Source organism: Meles meles, chromosome 15 (genome assembly GCF_922984935.1).
Source record: "Meles meles chromosome 15, mMelMel3.1 paternal haplotype, whole genome shotgun sequence".
NCBI lineage: Eukaryota > Metazoa > Chordata > Mammalia > Carnivora > Mustelidae > Meles > Meles meles.
The window spans coordinates 20,245,568-20,268,926 of NC_060080.1; the positions used below are offsets into that span (position 1 = coordinate 20,245,568).

General features: G+C 42.2%; 1 protein-coding gene across 5 annotated transcripts in view; it reads right to left on the reverse strand.

Moving 5' to 3' along the window:
• The window catches only part of ASXL2 (ASXL transcriptional regulator 2), a 140,013-nt gene that overhangs the window by 114,311 nt on the left and 2,343 nt on the right, over nt 1–23,359 (reverse strand). The gene's annotated exons all lie outside the window — the stretch shown is intronic.

Sequence of the window (23,359 nt, forward strand, 5' to 3'; positions counted from 1 at the left end):
GGATGTGAAGATACTAGAATCCTCCAATAGTGCTGGTAACAATGTAAACAAATAGATGGCAAACAGTTTGGCAAACAGTTTGGAAACTCCCCAAAAGTTAAACATAGAGCTAACAACCTACAATTCCACTCCTAGATATATAACAAAAAGAATTTAAAAACCAAAAAGAAAAAATTTAAAAAGTGTTTTGGTTATTTTTCAATTCTGCTCCCTCTGCACAATGTCCTCTCTTCTGTCTGCATTCTCTAGCACACTCTGCAGGGCAGGAGTGTTGTCTCCAGCAACCACACGCAGCAGGGAAATGTGGGCTAGAACAGGGTCAGCACTGCTGATACAAAAACTTGTACATGAAATGTTCATAGCAGCATTACACACAATAGCCAAATAGTGACAACACCCCAAATGGCTATCAACTAATGAACAGATAAAAGGGAATATATCCATATGATGAAATATTGTTAAGCCATAAAAAGGATACATGCTACAATACAGATGAACTTGGAAAACGTTATCTTAGGGGCACCTGGGTGGCTCAGTGGGTTAAAGCCTCTGCCTTCAGCTCAGGTCATGATCCCAGAGTCCTGGGATCGAGCCCCGCATCCGGCTCTCTGCTCAGCTGGGAGCCTGCTTCTCCCTCTCTCTCTGCCTGCCTCTCTGCCTACTTGTGATCTCTGTCTGTCAAATAAATAAATAAAATCTTAAAAAAAAAAAAAAAAAACGTTATCGGGGGCGCCTGGGTGGCTCAGTGGTTTAAAACCTCTGCCTTCAGCTCAGGTTATGATCTCAGGGTCCTGGGATTGAGTCCCGCACTGGGCTCTCTGCTCAGCAGTAAGCCTGCTTCCTCCTCTCTCTCTCTCTGCCTGCCTCTCTGCCTACTTGTGATCTCTGTCTGTCAAATAAAAAAATAAAATCTTAAAAAAAAAAGTTATCTTACATGAAAGAAGTTAGACACAAAAGGCCACATATTTATTGTATCATTCCATTCAGAAGAATCCAACAGAGGCAAATACTCAGATATAGAAAATAGATTAGTCATTACCAGAGGCTGAGAGGAGAGAATGGAAAGTGTCTGCTAATAACAAAAGTAACAGGTAAATATCAATGAGGCTGAAAACAGAAAAGCAGAAAAATAAAGAAAAAACAAAAGCTGTTCTTTCATAGATCTATAAAACTGATAAACCTCTAATAAAAGAAACAAAGAAAAGACACAAATTACCAGTATCAGGAATAAAGAGGGGTATCACAACAGGCTCCACAAGCAGTAAAGCAATACTACAAAAGACTACAGACAACAACATTCAACAACAAACAACAAATTCAACAACTTAAATGAATGGGGTAATTGGTCAAACTCCTAAAAGCTACTCAAGAGGACAGAGATAAACCTAATAGTCCTATAACTATGTAAGAAATTGAATTCATAGTTACAAAGCTTCTGTAAAGAAATCTCCACACCCAGAAATTTTCACTGGTGAGGGCTAGCAAGTATTTACAGAAGAAATAACACCAGTTCTACAAACTATCGATTCTCACTATTCACAACAGTTATGCTCCATAAAGTCACTGTAAACACTATTTAGCAAATACTGAACCACTCCTCCTGGAGGAAATACAGAGTTAGGTTCCTGAAAGACTCTGCTCACATTTTTGTCAACAATCAGTACAACTTTGATTTTATGTGCTTCTATTTGAAGATATCTTATTTAATACATGTTAATAATGCATTAACAATGAACTCATGGCCAACAGCACTATAAAATTCATGCCTAAATAAAACTTATCTAACACAGGGAATTTTCTTTTTTTTTTTTTTTTTAATAGCTTTCTTCAACTTAAGAATACTAGATAGTGGGGTGCCTGGGTGGCTCAGTGGGTTAAGCCTCTGCCTTTGGCTCAGGTCATGATCTCAGGGTCCTGGGATCAAGCCCTACATCGGGCTCTCTGCTCGGAGGGGAGCCTGCTTCTCCCTCTCTCTCTACCTGCCTCTCTGCCTACTTGTGATCTTTCTCTCGGTGTCAAATAAATAAATAAAATCTTTTAAAAAAATAAATAAATACCAGACAGTACTTCAGCACTACACTTGGGGGCCATTTTAAACAGTGAGAGCGCCAACAAAAATGCAAAAGCCAAGGCACTAAATAGGCCACAAAAAAGGACACATTTTCACTATGAGGGGTGAGACAAGAAAGCAGAGCAGAGACCTCAAGTGGGAACATCCACATCGGGTGAGTCAAATTTTTTGCCACACCGTCCATGTCCATGGATAACCACAAAAATGTCATGAGTATTGTTTCCGGTGTTAGGAGTAAACTTTAGGGGGTGTCTGGGTGGCTTAGTCTGTTAAGCTTCTGACTTTTGACTACAGCTCCGGTCATGATCTTAGGGTCGTGAAATCAAGCCCTACATCACAGCCTACCTAAGACTCGTTCTCCCTCTCCCTCTGTCTCCCTCCCTACCAGGCTGCTACACTCTCTAAAAATAAAAAATAAGGGGCACCTGGGTGGCTCAGTTAGTTAAATGTTTGCCTTTGGTTCTGATCATGATCCCAGGGTTCTAGGATCAAGCCCTGCATCAGGCTCCCTGCTCAGCTGGGAGCTTGCTTCTCCCTCTCCCTCTGATGCTCCCCGTTTCAGTGCTCTCGCTCTCTCTTTCTCTCAAACAAATAAAATAAAATCTTTTTTAAAATAATAAAAATAGGGGCACCTGGGTGGCTCAGTGGGTTAAAGCCTCTGCCTTCGGCTCAGGTCATGATCCCAGCATCCTGGGATCGAGCCCCGCATCGGGCTCCCTGCTCAGTGAAGAGCCTGCTTCCCTTCCTCTCTCTCTCTCTCTCTGCCTGCCTCTCTGCCTACTTGTGATCTCTGTCTGTCAATAAATAAATAAAATCTTTAAAAAATAAATAAATAAAAATAAAAATAAAAATAAAATAAAATAATAAAAATAGGGCACCTGGGTGGCTCCGTAGGTTAAAGCCTCTGCCTTTGGCTCAGATCATGATCCCAGGGTTCTGGGGTTGACCCCCACATGGGGCTCTCTGCTCGGCAGAGAAATACAAATACTGATCTAGGAATGATGATAAAATAGGACAGGAAGACTTCCCAACTGATTTTTATGAGGTCAGGATTATCCTGATATCAAAACCCAGACGCAGATGATAGAAGAAAATTAGAGATTAATATCCCTCATGAACAGAACCATAAATGTCCTCAAAAAAATATTAGCAAATCCAGCTATGTATAAATTATATATAAAAAGCATAATACACCATGACCACCAGGTGAATTATTTTTTGCCCAAGGATTGCAGAACCCACTCAAAATTTGAAAATCAATGTCATCCACCATAATAACAGTCTAAAACTTTAAAACAAATGATTTTGGCAACTGAGTCAGAAAAAGCATCGGACAAAATTCAACATCCACTCATAACAAAAACTCTTGGTAAACTAAAGATAAAAGGGAGCTTCCTGAACCTGACAATAAGTGTTTACAAAAAACCTATAGCTAGTACACTTAACAATCGAAGATGGAATGCTTTCCCCTGTAATTTGAAAAAAAAAATCTGCAAATCATATCCAACGTAGGATTTGTGCCCAGAATACATACAGAATTCTCAAGTACCATCAGCAGAACAATAAGCAACCCACTTAAACAGTGGGCAAAAGACTTAAACAAACACTTCACCAAAGACGATACAGAGCTGGAAAATAAGCACGTGGAAAGATGTTCGGGAGTGACATGGCGCACCGTAAGCAGTGAGGACACAGCACCCTTGTTTCTTCCTCGTTCATGACTCCCTTTTTACAGTAGCAGCTGCCCTGGCCACAGTTCTGTTTCCGACATGCAGCTCTTTGTCTGTACCCAGGAGATACACACCCTCAGGGTGGCTGGGCAGGAGACAGTCGCCCAGATCAAGGCTCAAGTATCCTTGTGGGAGGGCACTGTTCCCACAAGATCAAGTACTGTTCCTGGCAGGCATGCCTTGAGACCATGAGGCTACCCTGGGTCATTGTGGAGTAGAGGCTCTGACCACCCTGGAAGTGACTGGTTGTACACTTGGAGGTAAAGGCCATGGTTCCCTGGCCCGTGCTGGGAAAGTAAGAGGGCAGACTCCCAAGGTGGCCAAACAAGAAAAAAAGAAGAAAGGCCGAGCCAAGTGGCGGATGCAACACAACCGGCGCTTTGTCAACACTGTGCCCATCTTTGGCAAGAAAAAGGGTCCCAATGCCAACTCTTAAGTCGTCCCTTGTAATCCTGGCTTTCCCAATAAAGATACTTAGTTCAGTTAAAAAAAAAAAAAAGAAAAGAAAGAAAAAAAATGCTCTGGTGCGCCTGGGTGGCTCAGTCATTCAGCGGCTGCCTTGGGCTCAAGTCATGATCCTGGGGTCCTGGGATCAAGGCCCGCCTGCTCAGCGGGACGCCTGCTCCTCCCTCTCCCACTCCCCCTGCTTGTGTTCCCTCTCTCGCTGTGTCTCTCTCTGTTAAATAAAAAATAAAAAAATTTTAAAAAAGGATGCTCAACAACATAAGCCATAGTGAAATCAAAATCACTGTGATTTACCATTACACATTTATCAGGATGGCTGAAACAGGGGTGCCAGGGTGGCTCAGTGGGTTAAGTGTCTGCCTTTGGGTCTCAGCATCCTGGGATCATTTGCGGCATCAAGGCTCCCTGCTGGAGGTGGAGGGGCCTGGGGTTTGTTTCTTCCTCTCTCACTGTCCCTCTTCCGCTCATATTCTCTCTCTCTCTCAAATAAATAAAATCTCTTAAAAAGGGGTGCCTGGGTGGCTCAGTGGGTTAAGCTATTGCCTTCGGCTCAGGTCATCATCTCAGGATCCTGGAATCCAGCCCCACATCAGGCTCTTTGCTCAGCTCTCTCTCTCTCTGCCTGCCTCTCTGCCTACTTGTGATCTTTCTCTGTCAAATAAGTAAATAAAATCTTCAAAAAAAAAAAAAAAAAACTCTTGGGGCGCCTGGGTGGCTCAGTGGGTTAAAGCCTCTGCCTTCGGCTCGGGTCATGATCCCAGGGTTCAGGGATCCAGTCTCACATCAGGCTCTCTGCTCAGCGGGGAGCCTGCTTCCTCCTCTCTCTCTCTGCCTGCCTCTCTGCCTCCTTGTGGTCTCTGTCTGTCAAATAAATAAATAAAATCTTAAAAAAAAACTCTTAAAAAAAAAAAGGCTAAAATTAAAAAATACTGACAGGGGCGCCTGGGTAGCTCAGTGAGTTAAAGCCTCTGCCTCAGCTCAGGTCATGATCCCAGTGGGATCGAGCCCCACATCAGGATCTCTGATCAGCAGGGAGCCTGCTTCCCACTCTCCCTCTGTCTGCCTCTCTGCCTACTTGTGATCTCTGTCAAATAATAACATCTTTAAAAAAAAAAAAAAATGCTGACAGTACCAAGCACTGGCAAGGGTGAAGAGCAACTACATTTCAAACAGACTGCTGGTGGGAATGCAGCCACTCTGAAAGCTTCCCAGTTTCTTACAAAGCTGGACATAAACTTACCAATTATGCAGCAATCCCACTTCTGGGTATTTTCCCTGGAAAAATGAATACTTAACATTCAAAGGAGAATCTGCCCACAAATATTTATTGCAACTCCATTCTTATTTGCCAAAAGCAGAAACAACCAAACCATTCCTCAACAGTGAATGGGCTAAACCATTATACATTAGGACAATGAAATACCACTCAGCAATAAAAAGGAATGAACTATTAATACACAAAACAACACAGATGAATCTCAAAGGCATTAGAGTGAATTAAACAAACCAGTCTCAAATGGTCATATGTTATATGATACCATTTATATAACATTCCCAGGAAAACAAAACTAGTGATGAAGAACATATCACTGGTTGCCAAGGGTCAGGGGCAAATGGAGGGTAATTACATCAGAACAGCAAGAGAAGAGTTTCCTGGCTTGTACCTGACTATAGTGGTGGTAGTTACATATGCTAAATTCACACAACTGTGTAACAGAAAGGTCTATTTTTTTACTGCATGGGAATTTTTAAAATAAACTTCTAAATGAAAATACTGGAGTGAGGTATCAGGGCTATGTGTAAGTAGAAAATAAAAAGATAGTCACTACAGGGGCGCCTGGGTGGCACAGTGGGTTAAGCCGCTGCCTTCGGCTCAGGTCATGATCTCAGGGTTCTGGGATCGAGTCCCACGTCGGGCTCTCTGCTCAGCAGGGAGCCTGCTTCCCTCTCTCTCTCTCTGCCTGCCTCTCTGTCTACTTGTGATCTCCCTCTGTCAAATAAATAAATAAAATCTTAAAAAAAAAAAAAAGATAGTCACTACAGCATTAGTGGCCATTTTAAGTTTCTCATTTTAATACTGTTGAGCATTTACGACATAACCACATAATGGAATATTCTTCAGCCATAAAAAAGGGTTACTATTAGCAACACCACAAAATGACACATACAAGTATTTTTTAACATGAAAAACCAGAATAGAAACTAAGAGACTAATTACAACCACGGAGAAGAAAACGTAACAAAGACTTAAACCTATGTCTAGGGGCGCCTGGATGGCTCAGTGGGTTAAAGCCTCTGTCTTGGGCCTGGGATAGAGCCTAGCACCGGGCTGTCTGCTCAGCAGGGAGCCTGCTTCCCTTCCTCTCTCTCTGCCAGCCTCTCTGCCTGCTTGTGATCTCTGTCCATCAAATAAATAATAAATAAAATCGTTAAAAAAAAAAAAAAGACTAGAGGGAAATATCCCAAAATGTTTACATTGTGTCAAACAGTAGAGTAAGTGAGGGGCACCTGGGCGGCTGGGCAGCTCAGTGGTTTAAAGCCTCTGCCTTCGGCTCAGGTCATGATCCCAGGGTTGTGGGATCGAGCCCCACATCAGGCTTTCGCAAGGAGCCTGCTTCCTCCTCTCTCTCTGCCTGCCTCTCTGCCTAGTTGTGATCTGTCAAGTAAATAAATAAAATCTTAAAAAAAAAAACACAGTGGAGTAAGTGATTTTTTCCAAATTAATATTACTTCTACATTTTAAATAATTCACAAAACTTTTGCAAAATGAAGGAAACCTGTTATATTTACTGTAACTAAATACATTTTTTTAAAAGATTTTATTTATTTATTTGACAGACAGAGATCACAAGCAGGCAGAGAGGCAGACAGAGAGAGAGGAGGAAGCAGGCTCCCTGCCAAGCAGAGAGCCCGATGTGGGGCTCGAACCCAGGATCCTGGGATCATGACCTGAGCTGAAGGCCGAGGCTTTAACCCACTGAGCCACCCAGGCGCCCCAATACATTTATTTTAAATTTCAACATGTATGGACCCAAATGGTATTATGCTAAATAGTCGAATACTGTATGATTTCCCAACCAACAAACAGAAACAAACCCACAGATTTAGACAACAAACTGATGGCTGCCAGCAGGAAAGGGCAGGGGGAGGGGGGCGCAAAGACCAAGTATGTGAAGGGAATAAGAGGCAAAATCTTCCAGTTGTAAAGTAAATAAGACACAGGGATGTAATGTAGAGCATAGAGGATACAGTCAATGATATTGTAAAAACTTTGTGTAACAAATTATATACATTTCAAAATGTATAAATATCGAATCGTGGGGCGCCTGGGTGGCTCAGCTGTTAAGCATCTGCCTTCGGCTCAGGTCATGATCCCAGGGTTCTGGGATCAGGCCCCACATCAGGCTCCCTCCTCAGCAGGAAGCCTGCTTCTCCCTCTCCCCCTGCTTGTGTTCCCTCTCTCGCTGTCTCTCTGTCTCTGTAAAATAAATAAATAAAATCTTTTTTTAAATAAATAAATAAATAAGTAGATAGAAAGCTATGGAATCGCTGTGTGGTACAACCAAAACTAATGCAATACTGTATGTTAACCAATCCTCAATAATAAATAAATCTCAAAAGAATGAAAAATGATACAGTAATCCTAACTCTGAACCAAGGTTCACAAACAATAAAGTGAAGTAAATTTATAAAATATCAAACCTCATCTAGGTCATTAGAAAAAAGACTAACAAAATGTCTAATACAGACTAAGAAAACATCTAAAAATGATACAAAGTAGAGTAAAACCATTTACAAATAAGTGTTTCAAGGCATAGACAATTCAAATCACAAATACGCTCACACCACTTTTAAGATTAGCTTTAAAGCGTAAAACTTAACTGTTCTTCATAGAGAACTTTCAAAACCCCTTGAATCAGGGGTACCTGGGTGGCTCAGTAGGTTAACTGTCTGCCTTCCACTTAGGTCATGATCCCAGGTTACTGGGAAAGAGCTGCGCTCCCCGCCCACTGAGAACCTGCTTCTCCCTCTCCCTCTGCCTGCTGCTCTGTCTACTTGTGCTATCTCTCTGTCAAATAAATAAATAAAACCTTAAAAAAAAAACCAACCCACTTTGAAATAATCTACAAATTCCTGGTGGGAGGTCCACAGAAAGTTAAACAATCATTTCATTAAACCTGCGTCATTTGCTACTTCTCGTTGGCTAGAAAACAAACCTAGGAAATAGATATGAACCAAATCCAGTAATAAATGAAAAAATGGGGGCACAAGGATGGCTCAGTGGGCTGAGCCTCTGCCTTCGGCTCAAGATCCCAGGGTCCTGGGATCAAGCCCTGCATTGGGCTCTCTGCTCAGCAGGGAGCCTGCTTCCTCCTCTCTGCCTGCCTCTCTGCCTACTTGTGATCTCCATCTGTCAAATAAACAAAATCTTTTTTAAAAAATTTAGAAAAGGGGCGCCTAGGTGGTTCAGTGGGTTAAAGCCTCTGCCTTCCACTCGGGTCATGATCTCAGAGTCCTGGAATGGAGCCCCGCATCAGGCTCTCTGCTCAGTGGGGAGCCTGCTTCCCCTTCTCTCTCTGCCTGCCTCTCTGCCTACTTGGGATCTCTCTCTGTCAAATAAATAAATAAAATCTTTAAAAATTTAAAAAAAAAATTTTAATGAAAAAAATGGGAAATAATCGATATTTAATGGTGTTTTCACAAAGAGCATCATGCATCCCAGAGCTATCACAGTATCTAACTCCAGGAAGCAATATTCACTGAAATACAGTATGAATGGCTCCTTCTTAGAGTTGTGCAACACACAGCCCTGATTCTACACCTGTCCAAACCAGAAGACCAGGGGTACAGAGGACAGTGGTATGGGAAGAACTGTCATTCAGGAATCCAGAAATAAGAAAAATCAACATAAGCTAGAATAACTGGGGAAGTTTTGCTTTCTTTTTTTCATCTCAAGAGTAGTTAACATCTTGTGCTCAACAGCATTCTACAACTTCCTGTCTATGTGAGAACTTCAGACCAGCAGAACTTCGGTAAAGGCTTCTGCTGGAGAGCTGTAAATGGGATAGGTGTAGGTAGAATACATATGAGAAAAAAATTTGAATGATATGAAGAAAATGTATACCTCCTCCAACCCTTTTAATCCAAGAGAGCCCTAGTCTAACCCTCTACAGCCTCATCTCACAAATGACCCAAACTGCTCAAATACAGACGTGATGTTATCTCCTGCATAAAAAAACTCTCTGTGGCTCCTACAATAAAAATTGTCAGCCCAACTTCTACAACTCTCCACATTTTGGCCCCAACCTACCTTTTCTGGCATTAACTCTCATTTTACAATACTCACAGGTAAATTAGCCAGGCATCAAACATGCCCTGCATTTTTTTAGTCTTCCTCTTTTCAACTCTTCCCTCCGCTTAAAATGCCCTTAAATCCATCATCCATTAATACGGAGGCCAAATATTCTGAGACCAAGCCTGCATAATCCCCTCCCCACCAAACTTGAGCTTGCAAGTATGTTGCCATTATTTATGAATAATTATGAAACTTAGGTTAAAACAATAAATTATCTCCGTTTTTTAAGCTTATTTTTTTTTTTTTAGTGATCTCTACACCCAGTGTGGGGCTCAAATCCACGGCCCTCAGATCAACACTTTCAAACTCTTTTGACTGCACCAGCCAGCTATCTCTGTTTCTGTGTTGTCAGGATTCTGAGCATGGATTAACTGAGTCTTGCACTTAGGGTCTCACTAGGCTGAAATCAAAGTATCAGCTGGGACTGTGAACTCATCTGAGGCATTGGATTCTTGTCCAAACCTCCTAACAAGCTTCCTTGTTGGCAGGTTTCAAGTCTCTTTCTGTTTCCTTGCTAACTCTAGGCCAGGAGTCACACAGCTCCAGGAGGCTGCCTGTCATTCCTTGCCACATGGCCCTCCTCATAGGCAGTTCACAACGTCTAAGTCAAGAGCAGGATTTTGTGCAGAATCTCTTGAAGCAGGAGATGGATCTTTCAGTGAGTTCCCAAAGTTGTTCAGGGCTAGTTTAACTCTCCGTGATTCCACATTCACCTTAGGAAACAACTGGCAATTGGGGTCCCTGAGGTTAAATGGCTTTCCATTTAAATAGTCTCACACCTGTGCTTATTTTCTAAGAAATAATATTTAGTTTTCCCATTCAAAAACCGTAAAACAAAACATAATTAAAAATATGTATTTTGGGGGGCACCTGGGTGGCTCAGTGGGTTAAAGCCTCTGCCTTCGGCTCAGGTCATGATCCCGGGGTCCTGGGATCGAGCCCCGCATCGGGCTCTCTGCTCGGCAGGGAGCCTGCTTCCCTTCCTCTCTCTCTGCCTGCCTCTCTGCCTACTTGTGATTTGTCTGTTAAATAAATAAATAAAAATCTTAAAAAAAAAAATGTATTTTGGGGGCGCCTGGGTGGCTCAGTGGGTTAAGCCTCTGCCTTCAGCTCAGATCATGATCCCAGGGTCCTGGGATCGAGCCCCGCATCAGGCTCTCTGCTCTGCTGAGAGCCTGCTTCCTCCTCTCTGTCTGCCTGCCTCTGCCTACTTGTGATCTCTGTCTGTCAAATAAATAAATAAAATCTTTAAATATATATATATATATATATATATGTATATATGTATATGTATGTATGTATTTTGGGGGTGCCTGGGTGGCTCGGTGGGTTAAGCCTCTGCCTCTGGCTCAGGTCATGATCTCAGAGTCCTGGGATCCAGCCCCACATCAGGTTCTCTGCTCAGCTGGGAAACTGCTTCCCCCTCTCTACTTGTCTCTCTGCCTACTTGTGACCTCTCTCTCTCTCTGTGTCAAATAAATAAATAAAATCTTTTAAAACAATGTATTTGTTGGGGCGCCTGGGTGGCTCAGTGGGTTGGGCCTCTGCCTTTGGCTCCCGTCATGATCTCAGAGTTCTGGGATCGAGTCCCGCATTGGGCTCTCTGCTCAGCAGAGAGGCTGCTTTACCCCATCTCTCTGCTTGCCTCTCTACTACTTGTGATTTCTCTGTGTGTCAAATAAATAAATAAAATAAAAAAATGAATTTGTTAACTTTCCAGTAACATCAACAGGCAATACTAAGAATTATATAAGAACTTTTCATACATTCTAACCTGATCACCTAACGCCCCAAATGGTAAGTTCTATTATTATCTCTATTTTAACATCGGGAAAATTGAGAAAGTTTATTGTAAATCCCTAAAATTCCAAATGTGGTCCTTAGACTGAAGTACCACCATCTCCTGGGAACTTATCAGAAATGCAGAATCTCTGGGCGTGCCTGGGTGGCTCGGTAGGTTGGGCATCCAACTCTTGGTTCCAGCTCAGGTCATAATCTCAGGGTTGTAAGACTGTACCTTGTGTTGGGCTCTGCCCTGAGTGCACAGTCTGCTTGTCCTGCTCGCTCTGCTCCTCCTCCCACAAGCTTGCTCTCTCAAATAACTGAATGCATAAAATCTTAAAAAAAAAAAAAGAAAAGAAAAGAAAAAAGAAGTGCAGACTCTCTGGCTACAACGCAGACCTACTTAATAAAAATCTACATTATATGGGGCACTTGGCTGTCTCGGTCTCTGGAGCATGTGACCCTATCTTAGGGTTTGAGTTCGAGCCCCACACTGGGTGTAGATTACTTTAAAATAAAAATCTTTTAAAAATGATACAGGAGTGTCTGGGTGGCTCAGTCATTAAGCATCTACCTTCAGCTCAGGTCATGATCCCAGGGTCCTGGGAGGGAGCCCCACATTGGGTTTCCTGCTCAGTGGGAACCCTGCATCTCCCTCTCCCTTTGCCTGCTGCTCCCCCTTACGCTGTCAGATTAAAAAATAAAATCTTTTGGGGCGCCTGGGTGGCTCAGTGGTTTAAGCCGCTGCCTTCGGCTCAGGTCATGATCTCGGGGTCCTGGGATCGAGTCCCGCATCGGGCTCTCTGCTCAGCAGGGAGCCTGCTTCCCACTCTCTCTCTCTCTCTGCCTGTCTCTCTGCCTACTGTGATCTCTCTCTGTGAAATAAATAAATAAAATCTTTAAAAAAAATAAAATAAAATAAAATAAAATAAAATCTTTTAAAATAGTAATAAAGGGCGCCTGGGTGGCTCAGTGGGTTGAGCCGCTGCCTTTGGCTCAGATCATGATCTCAGGATCCTGGGATCGAGTCCCACATTGGGCTCTCTGCTCAGCAGGGGCCTGCTTCCCTCTCTCTCTCTCTCTCTGCCTGCCTCTCTGTCGACTTGTGATCTCTCTGTCAAATAAATAAATAAATAATAAAATCTTTTTTAAAAAATAAATAAAATAGTAATAAAAAGGGGCACCTAGGTGGCTCAGTCATTAAGCGTCTGCCTTCTGCTCAGGTCATGATCCCAGGATACTGGGATCCAGCCCTGCGTTGGGATCCCTGCTCAGTGGGAGGCCTGCTTCTCCCTCTCCCACTCCCACTGCTAGTGTTCCCTCTCTCATTGTGTCTGTCAAATAAATAAATAAAACTCTTTTAAAAAATAGTAATAAGGGGCGCCTGGGTGGCTCAGTGGATTAAGCCACTGCTTTCGGCTCAGGTCACGATCTCAGGGTCCTGGGATCGAGCCCCGCATCGGGCTCTCTGCTCCGCAGGGAGCCTGCTTCCTCCTCTCTCTCTGCCTGCCTCTCTGCCTACCTCTCTGCCTACTTGTGATCTCTGTCAAATAAATAAATAAATAAAAATCTTTAAAAAAAAAAAAAAAAAGTAATAAAAGGGACACCTGGGTGGCTCAGTGGGTTAAGCCTCTGCCTTCAGCTCAGGTCATGATCCCAGGGTCCTGGGATGGAGCCCCGCATCCTGGTCCTTGCTCCATGGGGAGCCTGCTTCTCTCTCTGCCTCTGCCTGCCACTTTGCCTGCTTGTGCGCGCGCGCGCTCTCTCTCTCTGACAAATAAATAAAATCTAAAAAATAAAATAAAAATAGTAATAAAAATAAAAATAAATAACCTGTCCAGGCGCACCTGTGTGACTCAGTCTGACTCTTGATTTTGGCTCAGGTCATGATCCCAGGTTCATGAGATTAAGCCCTGCATCGGGCTCCACGCTCAGCACAGAATCTGTTCAACTCTCTCTCCCTTTGTCCCTCACCGCCAAAATAAAATAAATAAATTTTTTAAAAATAGTCCTATTTTGGGACACCTCAGTGGCTCAGTTGTTGAGCATCCGCCTTTGGCTGGGATCATGATCCCAGAGTCCTGGGATCGAGCCCCGAGTCTGGCTTTCTGGTCACCAGGAAGCCTGCTTCTCCCTCTCCCACTCCCCGTACTTGTGTTCCTGCTCTTGCTGTCTCTCTGTCAAATAAATAAAATCTTTAAAAAAATAAAATAAAATAAAAAATATAGTCCTATTTTACCTGTCATGTTTTTATTGAGTGCTTAATGATACATCTGAAAACTGTTTTCCTATAACCTTTACCTTATAATCCATCTCTTTTTTATATTATACACACAATACAGAAGAGAAAACCTTTCATAACACATTAATGTATTTCACAGGTAAAATCCATTTAAATACAAAAATTTGTCTGGGGGCACCTGGATGGCTCAGTTGGTTAAGCATTAGACTACTGACTGGGCTCAGGTCATGATCTCAGGGTCCTGGGATCAAGCCCTGCATCAGGCTCCACACTTGGTCTGTTTGAGATTTTCTCCCTCTCCCTCTGCCCCTCCTCCCCTTCTGTCTCTAAAATAAATAAAAAAATCTTCTTAAAAAATTTGTCTGAACCACTCAAATCATACAGGAAATTAATCCCTATAAATCAACAGAACACGTTACAATTTTTACGTTACTATTCAGAAATGTCACTAACACCTTTAAGCACTTTACTTGAAACTGAACATAGCTAAACCAGCTACTAAATAATTCAGACACCCCTGGGTTAAAGATTGAAGATGATTTGGGCCATCCCAACCTGTGAACTCCAGTGACAGTCCATTCAAAGGAAGTATCAAGTTTTAAATGTCAGCAGCCAAAGAACTTTCAAATGAAAATTTGACAACATTCAACATTATTTCCACATTATTTTTACCAAAAGATGGATCAAATTACTCAAAAGAAACTCTAAGATTTTATGAGTGTTCCCTGATGCCTAGTACTAAATACATGTGCATTTACCATTAGCCAATTTTAGCCTTCTTTTTATTTTAAGATTTTATTTATTTGACAGAGACACAGTGAAAGAGGGAACACAAGCAGGGGGAGTGGGAGAGCAAGAAGCAGAAACCCCTGCTGAGCAGGGAGCCTGATGTGGGGCTCGATCCCAGGACCCTGGGACAATTACCTGAACCAAAGGCAGATGCTTAACAACTGAGCCACCCAAGCGCCCCCAATTTTAGCTTTCTTAAGCAAGGTCAGAAGTAAGAATTATCATAGAAATTTCCCAATGTCAAGGGGTGCCTGGGAGCTCAGCAGGTTAAGAGCCCGACTCTTGATTTTGGCTCAAGTGGTAATCTCACGGTAGTCTTAGGGTCATGGAATCAAGCCCCATGTTGGGCTCCATGCCCAGTGGAAAGTCCTTTTAAGATTCTCCCTCTCAGTACGCCTGGGTGGCTCAGTTGGTTAAGCAGCTGCCTTCGGCTCATGTCATGATCCCAGCGTCCTGGGATGGAGTCCCACATCGGGCTCCTTGCTCTGCGGGGAGCCTGCTTCTCCCTCTGCCACTCTGTCTGCCTGTGCTCGCTCTTTCTCTCTCTCTCTCTCTCTGACAAATAAATAAAATCTTAAAAAAAAAAAAAAAAGATTCTCCCTCTCCACCTGGGTGGCTCAGTGAGTTAAAACCTCTGCCTTCGGCTCAGGTCATGATCCCAGGGTCCTGAGATGGAGCCCCGCATCAGGCTCTCTGCTCAGTGGGGAGCCTGCTTCCTCCTCTCTCTCTCTGCCTGCCTCTCTGCCTACTTGTGATCTCTGTCAAATAAATAAATAAAATCTTTAAAAAAAAAAAAAGATTCTCCCTCTCCCTCTTTCTGCTCCACCAACCCATGTGCATGCATGCTTGCTTTCTATAATTCTTTTTAAAAAGCAAGGAAAAAAAAAAAAACAGTAAAGAAAATTCCCCATGTCCAACCATAATTCAAAAGGGTCTTTGGATACCATGGCGTATCTTGGAATAAGTTATTTCCCAGAACAATAGAACCTTGACCAGTTTTTCTAGTGAACAATACTATTAAAGTTGACTAACTTTATTCAAATGGTGCTCTCCTGAAAGTTTGAGCAGGATCTTCTTTTTTTATCTCCAACTTAAAAAGGTGAAGAGAGGAAAAAAAAAAGACTTAGCACTCAAGCAAAAAAGTGAATTAAACTCTGCAGAGAGAAACATGTAAACCTTTAGGCCCCTCTTGCCTTTAGGGGCATCTGTGTGGCTTAAGTTTATACAGCTACTTTTCTTACTCTACCTTATAAAGCGATTGATTCTTCTTCCCAGGGTCATGAGTTCAAGCCCCACATTGGACATGGAGCCTACTTAAAAAAAAAAAAACAAAGACTGTCTTCCACCAGCACAGTCTTAGTAAATAAAATATAAACTAAATTCCCCTTACTTGTTCAGATTAAAACACATTTTATTTAAGGAAAATATGCCTTTGAAACTAAACATTTTTTAAAATTTACAGGGGCGCCTGGGTGGCTTAGTCATTAAGCATCTGCCTTTGGCTCAGGTCATGATCCCAGAGTCCTGGGATAGAGTTGCATGTCAGACTCTGATTATCAGGAGCCTACTTCTTCTCCCTCTCCCTATGCCTGCCCCTCTGCCTCCTTGTGTGAGGATGCTCTCTCTCGCTCTAATACATAAAATCTTAAAAAATTAAAAATGCAGAGGGCGCCTGAGTGGCTCAATCATTAAGCATCTGCCTTCAGCTCAGGTCATGATCCTAGGGTCCTAGAATCGAGCCCTGCGTCCCTGCGTCCCTACATCGGACTCCCTGTTCAGTGGAAAGCCTGTTTCTTCTTCTCCCACTCCCCCTACTGTTGCCTCTCCCGCTCTGTCAAATAAATAAATCTTAAAAAAAAAAAAAAAAAATTCAGGGGCGCCTGGGTGGCTCAGTGGGCTAAAGCCTCTGCCTTTCGCTCAGGTCATGATCCCAGGGTCCTGGGATCAAGCCCCGCATCGGGCTCTCTGCTTGGCAGGGGGCCGGCTTCCTCCTCCTCCTCTCTCTCTCTCTCTCTCTCTACGCCTGCCTCTCTCCCTACTTGTGATCTCTATCTGTCAAATAAATAAATAAAATTAAAAAAAAAAATTCAGAATTCAGTTCCTTACACAAGCCACATTTCAAGCTCTCCATGGCCACATATGACTGGCGGCTACTGTGTCGCACAATACAGAATACAGAACAGTTGTACTAAGTTCTACTGAATAAAAGAAATGTATATCAAAGTGGCAAAGAGTAAAGACTGAGAAAGTCCTTGAAAAAGAGAAAAGTAGGGAAAAAACAGTAACCTTCAAAATTTTAGAGGGGAATATAAATTGGAACAAACTTAAAGTTTACAAACTCTTTAACTATGCCATTCACACAAATGCACGCGCACATGCACACATGCAATGTACATGCATACATACGTATCTGCCCCCATGTAGATACTGAAGCATTAAAGGAATAAAAACCTATAAATGGCCTATATGTCAAAAAAATCAAGGACTGGGGTGCCTGGGTGGCTCAGTGGGATACGCCTCTGCCTTCGGCTCAGGTCATGATCTCAGGGTCCTGGGATCGAGCCCCACATCGGGCTCTCTGCTCTGCGGGGAGCCTGCTTCCCCCGCCCCCCGCCTGCCTCTCTGCCTGCTTGTGATCTCTCTCTCTGTCAAATAAATTAATAAATAAATATTTAAAAAAAAATCAAGGACTGATTTTTTTTTAAAGATTTTATTTATTTATTTGACAGACAGAGATCACAAGTAGGCAGAGAGGCAGTCAGAGAGAGAGGAGGCAGCAGGCCCCCGCTGAGCAGAGAGCCCGATGTGGGGCTCGATCCCAGGACCCTGAGATCATGACCTGAGCCGAAGGCAGAGGCGTATCCCACTGAGCCACCCAGGCGCCCCTGATTTTTTTTTTTAAGATTTTATTTATTTATTTGATAGAGACACAGCAAGAGAGGGAACACAAGCAGGGGGACTAGGAAAGGGAAAGCAGGCTTCCCGCTGACCAGGGACCCCAATGTGGAGCTTGCGGGGCTCGATTCCAAGATGCTGGGATCATGACCTGAGCTGAAGGCAGAGACTTAAAGACTGAGCCACCCAGATGCCCAAGGACTGATTTTTTAATGATGGTACATCTAAAAACAATGGAATATTAAGAAAACATTAAAGAGAATGAGGCAGATACGTAAGTCATAATATTAAAACCATCCATGATGTCAGTCAAGCTGCTGCCTTAAGTTCAGGTCATGGGATCAAGCCCCATTGGGGGCTATTTGCTCAGCAGGGCACTTGCTTCTCCCTCTCCCTGCCACTCCCCCTGCTTGTGCTCTCTCTGTGTCAAATAAAGAAATAAAATTTTTTAAAAACAGCATCCATGGGGCGCCTGGGTGGCTCAGTGGATTAAGCCACTGCCTTCGGCTCAGGTCATGATCTCAGGGTCCTGGGATCGAGCCCCGCATCGGGCTCTCTGCTCCGCGGGGAGCCTGCTTCCCTTCCTCTCTCTCTGCCTGCCTCTCTGCCTACTTGTGATCTCTCTGTCAAATGAATAAATAAAATCTTTAAAAAAAAAAAAAAGCATCCATTGGGGCGCCTGGGTGGCTCAGTGGTTTAGGCCACTGCCTTCGGCTCAGGTCATGATCTCAGGGTCCTGGGATCGAGTCCCGCATCGGGCTCTCTGCTCGGCAGGGAGCCTGCTTCCCTCTCACTCTCTCTGCTTGCCTCTCTGCCTACTTGTGATCTCTCTCTGTCAAATAAATAAATAAAATCTTTAAAAATAAATAAATAAAATTAAATTAAAAATAAATAAATAAATAAATAAAAAGCATCCATTGATATTCATAACCAAAAACAAGTTTCAAAACTGTACATAAAATATAAATAGGAATACATAATTATGTATATCACCACATTCAGGGTTAGAAGTCCAGAAAGCTACATTTGAACTCTCAACCATACTTAATTACAGTATGGTTACTCTATTCTCAATATTTCGGTATGCAGACTTTCATTTAATCCTATTTTAATTACAGTGACTCAGCAAAGATTAACTCTTTACACTCTTCTGTTTGATGAATGAGCCTATACAACTTCAATAGAAACTCATAGCAATTAATACTGTTGTTTTTAAGTCACATTTAAAGAGTTCTGGGGGGGCGCCTGGGTGGCTCAGTGGGTTAAAGCCTCTGCCTTCAGCTCAGGTCATGATCTCAGGGTCCTGGGATCGAGCCCCACATCGGGCTCTCTGCTCAGCAGGGAGCCTGTTTCCCCTCCTCTCTCTCTGCCTGCCTCTCTGCCTACTTGTGATCTCTGTCTGTCAAATAAACAAATAAAATCTTTTTAAAAATAAATAAATAAATAGATAAATAAATAAATAAAATAAAGAGTGCTGGGGTGCCTGGGTGGCTCAGTCATTGTCTGCCTTTGGCTCAGGTCATGACCTCGGGGTCCTGGAATCGAGTCCCACATGGGGCTCCCTGCTGGGGGGGGCGTGCTTCTCCCTTTCTCACTGTGTTCCCTCTCTCGCTGTCTCTGTCAAGTAAATAAATTCTTTAAAAAAATAAAATAGGGACGCCTCAGTGGCTCAGTGGGTTAAGCATCTGCTTTCCGCTCAGGTCATGATCTCAGGGTCCTGGGATCAATCCCCACATTGGGCTCTCTGCTCAGCAGGGAGCCTGCTTCCCCCTATCTCTCTGCCTGCTTCTCTGCCTACTTGTGACCTCTCTTTCTGTCAAATAATAAAATCTTTTTTTTTAAATACAATGAAATAAAGAGTTCTAAAATTTAGGATTTTAAGTTTAGTATATCCAATAACCTTTAATTTTTTTAAGATTTTACTTATTTCTTTTTTTTTTAATATTTATTTATTTGATAGAGAGATCAGGAGTAGACAGAGAGGCAGGCAGAGAGGGGGAAGCAGGCTCCCTGCTAAGCAGAGAGCCCAATGTGGGGCTCCATCCCAGGACCCTGAGATCATGACCTGAGCTGAAGGCAGAGGCTTTAACCCACTGAGCCACCCAGGCGCCCCAAGATTTTACTTATTTCTTCACTAGAGTGAAAAGAGAGAGCAAGCACACAAGCAGCGGAAAGAGGGAGAGGGAAAAGTAAATTCCCCACTAAGCAAGGAACCTCACACAGGGCTTGATCCCAGGACCCTGGGATCATAACCTGAGCTGAAGGCAGATGCTTAGATGACTCAACCACCTAGGCGCCCCCAAACAGCTTTTGTAGTGAAAACACAATGCCTTACACCAACAGCAAAACTGCACAGCCTTTTAAGAGAAAAAAATCTGTAGAGGAGGAAATAGCAAGGAATTCTGCAAATGTGATGCTATTCTCTCAGCTCCTGACAGAATTCTGGGAGATGCAGTGAAATCTTTCTTTTTTTAAGATTTTATTTATTTGACAGAGAGAGACAGTGAGAGAGGGAACACAAGCAGGCAGAGTGGGAGAGGGAGAAGCAGGCTTCCCACTGAGCAGGGAGCCCTATGTAGGGCTGGATCCAACCCAAGCCGAAGGCAGACACTTAAGGACTGAGCCACCTAGGCTCCCTTGTATTTATAATTTTTAAGAAAAAATTACAATAAAGATCACAGGTCCTGAAAATTTCTAGGACTTTTATTTTTCTTTTTTTAATTTTATTTATTAATTTGACAGATAGAGATCACAAGTAGGGAGAGAGGCAGGCAGAGAGGAGGAAGCAGGCTCCCTGCCAAGCAGAGAGCCCGATGCGGGGCTCGATCCCAGGACCCTGGGATCATGACCTGAGCGAAAGGCAGAGGCTTTAACCCACTGAGCTACTCAGGCTCCCCAAAGACTTTTATTTTTTCTAAAGCATATTTGGTTTAGATGTTTTCCTAAACACCTTTCTATTCATTATATATTTTTATCATTATATTTGGTTTTTTGGGGTTTTTTTTTTTATATTTTATTTATTTGACGGAGAGAAATCACAACTAGGCAGAGAGGCAGGCAGAGAGAGAGGAGGAAGCAGGCTCCCTGCGGAGCAGAGAGCCCAATGTGGGGCTCGATCCCAGGACCCTTGGATCATGACCTGAGCTGAAGGCAGAGGCTTTAACCCACTGAGCCACCCAGGCGCCCCTATATTTGGTTTTTTTAAGAGAAACAGCACGTGCCTGCTTGAGCGCAGAACTGAGGCTGAGGGAAAGAGAGAGAAAGAATCAAACAGGCTCCATGACTTAGTGGGAGCCTCTCACAGGGCTTGATCTCACTAAACCCTGAGATCATAACCTGAGTGAAATCAAGAGTCAGATGCTTTAACCTACTGAGCCACCCAGGCGCCCCCATTGTATTTCCAGTTATTTTTCATTTTCTCTACTTCCTACACAAAGTAATTAAGCTCTGATTATTCCTCTAACAGAATTTTTTTTAATTTAAAAAAAATTTTTTTATTTAATTGAAAGAGAGAGCGCACAAGCAGGGGGAGTGGGAGAGAGAGAAACAGGCTCCGCACTGATCAGATGTGGGACTGGATCCCAGGATGCTGGGCAGCTGTTTGAGCCACCCAGGTACCCCCAACAGAAATTTTCTATCTTCCATCTTATTCCCCATAGTTAAATAACTCTAGGTAAATGACAAAAATAAAAATCTATGTACCCTCAAAATAATATTAACCACTAAGGGAACTCTATAGATAGCATCCCCCCCCCGGCCCGCCTAAAAAAAGCCACCTTTCCTTAAATCGAAAAACCACATGCTAAAGATCTGTAAGACTGCTGTGCTCCTCACCTCTAATACCCATACTTCACTTCTCATACACTGATCACCTTATTCCCAAGATATCCAAAGGTACTTCTAAGTGTATAATTCTATGGTCTGTCTCTCTGTCCCCTCCACTTAACAATCACAACAAACCTGTCCTTTTAGGACAATGCTTCCCTAGTTGTGGTGCATAACAAGGGAAAAGTCAAAAGAGAAAACAGGATCATTGAGATTGTACTATTTCAAAAGCTCTGCTTTATAAAAACAGCTAAATTCCTCAGGGATGTCATTAAATATTTAGACAATACAAGGGTTTTGGTTTTTGTTTTGCTGTGTTTTGTTTAAAGAATGAGCATAACTGTGTGTGCGCACAGTTCAGTGTAATGGTCCTCAAGATCTCTGGCTTACTATAAATTTTTCTATTCAAATTGCACCAAACTCTATACTATAGATCCAAATCATTTCATCACCATCACTGCCACTCTTCAAATTTAAAACATGCGTGGGGCGCCTGGGTGGCTCAGTGGGTTAGCCTCCGCCTTCGGCTCTGCTCATGATCCAGGGTCCTAGGATGAGACTCACATCAGGCTCTCTGCTCAGCAGGGAGCCTGCTTCCTCCTCTCTTTCTGCCTGCTTCTCTGCCTACTTGTGATTTCTGTCAAATAAATAAATAAAATCTTTAAAAAAAAGATTAAAACGTGTGGCTGTTAACTAAATGTCTGAATAATGCTTTTTATAACTAGTGTATTTATATAGGGCAAATATAAGATCAGTCGGGAGATGGTCCAATGTGGTGAATGACATTCAAGTTCTGTGGAATCTCAACTCTATTTTCCCTCTCTCTGGTGTCCCTAGTTACTGGAACCAGTTTATACACGCTACATTTAATCAGCCTCTTGGCATAATTTTACTATCTAATAGTAATTATAAACCTTATTATCTTGTTTTTTTTCAGACTGTTCATAATAACCTTACATCAATCCGTAGCTCTCACACATCCACATACTATCTCCCATCATACATGTATATATTCATATATAATTAATGGTATTTATCTGTTGCTACATTACTGGTCAGAAATATAACCCCATTTTAATAGTGCTCCCAAAACAAGACAGCTCTACAATGCATGTACCAAAAACACAATGAAATAAGATATTGTTTGTTTTCATAAATAACTTTATTCTTTCCTTGCTGAAACTGTTCCTAGAACATTTGACCTTAATGCTTATGAAATAAGTTTCTTAAGATATACTTCTCCTAGTCCTCTTAATCTTATAAACATATGCAACATTTCTTAATTTAGGTCAAAGTTACTTCCATTTGCCAAATCACTGATTTTCTGATCTCATTATTTTGAAATATTAAAGATTTACTTTTATCTATTCCCTCTACATTTACTTCTAAATAGTACTTCCCACAAACGACAATCTTTTGAATACAGGGGTTTAGTTTAATGCCTCACTTTACAGATGATAAACCAAAACGAGTAGGGTGATTTGTTACATTTTGGCTACTAGGGAAAGAAAAGTTTTAGTGTCAGCATTCTCTTTCTAAAATTCATTTTTACTAAGTTTGAGGCCTTACATTCGCCAGAACCAAATAATAATACCAAGCCCCTAATATACTGATCCCTTCAAGAACTCACTCAGTACTCTACTTAATAAACGAGCCTTTCCATCTTCTAGATACTATTTTTCCGCATAGCCAGCTAGGCATGAAATGTTTATTATGAATGAACAAATATGTTAATTATAGTAAAATCTAATCAGCAAATGCAAATTTTTCCTACTTGTCACCATCTCCTAATGATTAGACTATTTTATCCAAAGAGATCATAATTCAAAAGTACTCTTAAAATTCTAGAGACTTAATTAACATAATTAGGGTTGTGGTCGGCTTACCTATAATTAAAATTTGCCATCTTTTTAATAAAAAGTCTTGAGGTACTCATCAAGTAGAAGCTTAACAGCCTTCTGTGAAGGAGCAATTTCCTCACCGACAAATAAAATTATTTTTAGAGTTTATCTTTTAGAAGGAATCTATCAGCACAGTCACAATTAAGAAGAGAGACTGTTAAGTGAAAACGCTCAATAAATAAAACGTGCTTTTATTAATTCACTAACTTTTCACATTTCCAACTAAAACAAATACAAGCTTAAGACTCATCAATCCCCTATCACATAAAATTTACAAAACAAATGCACAGGGTTTACAAAAAT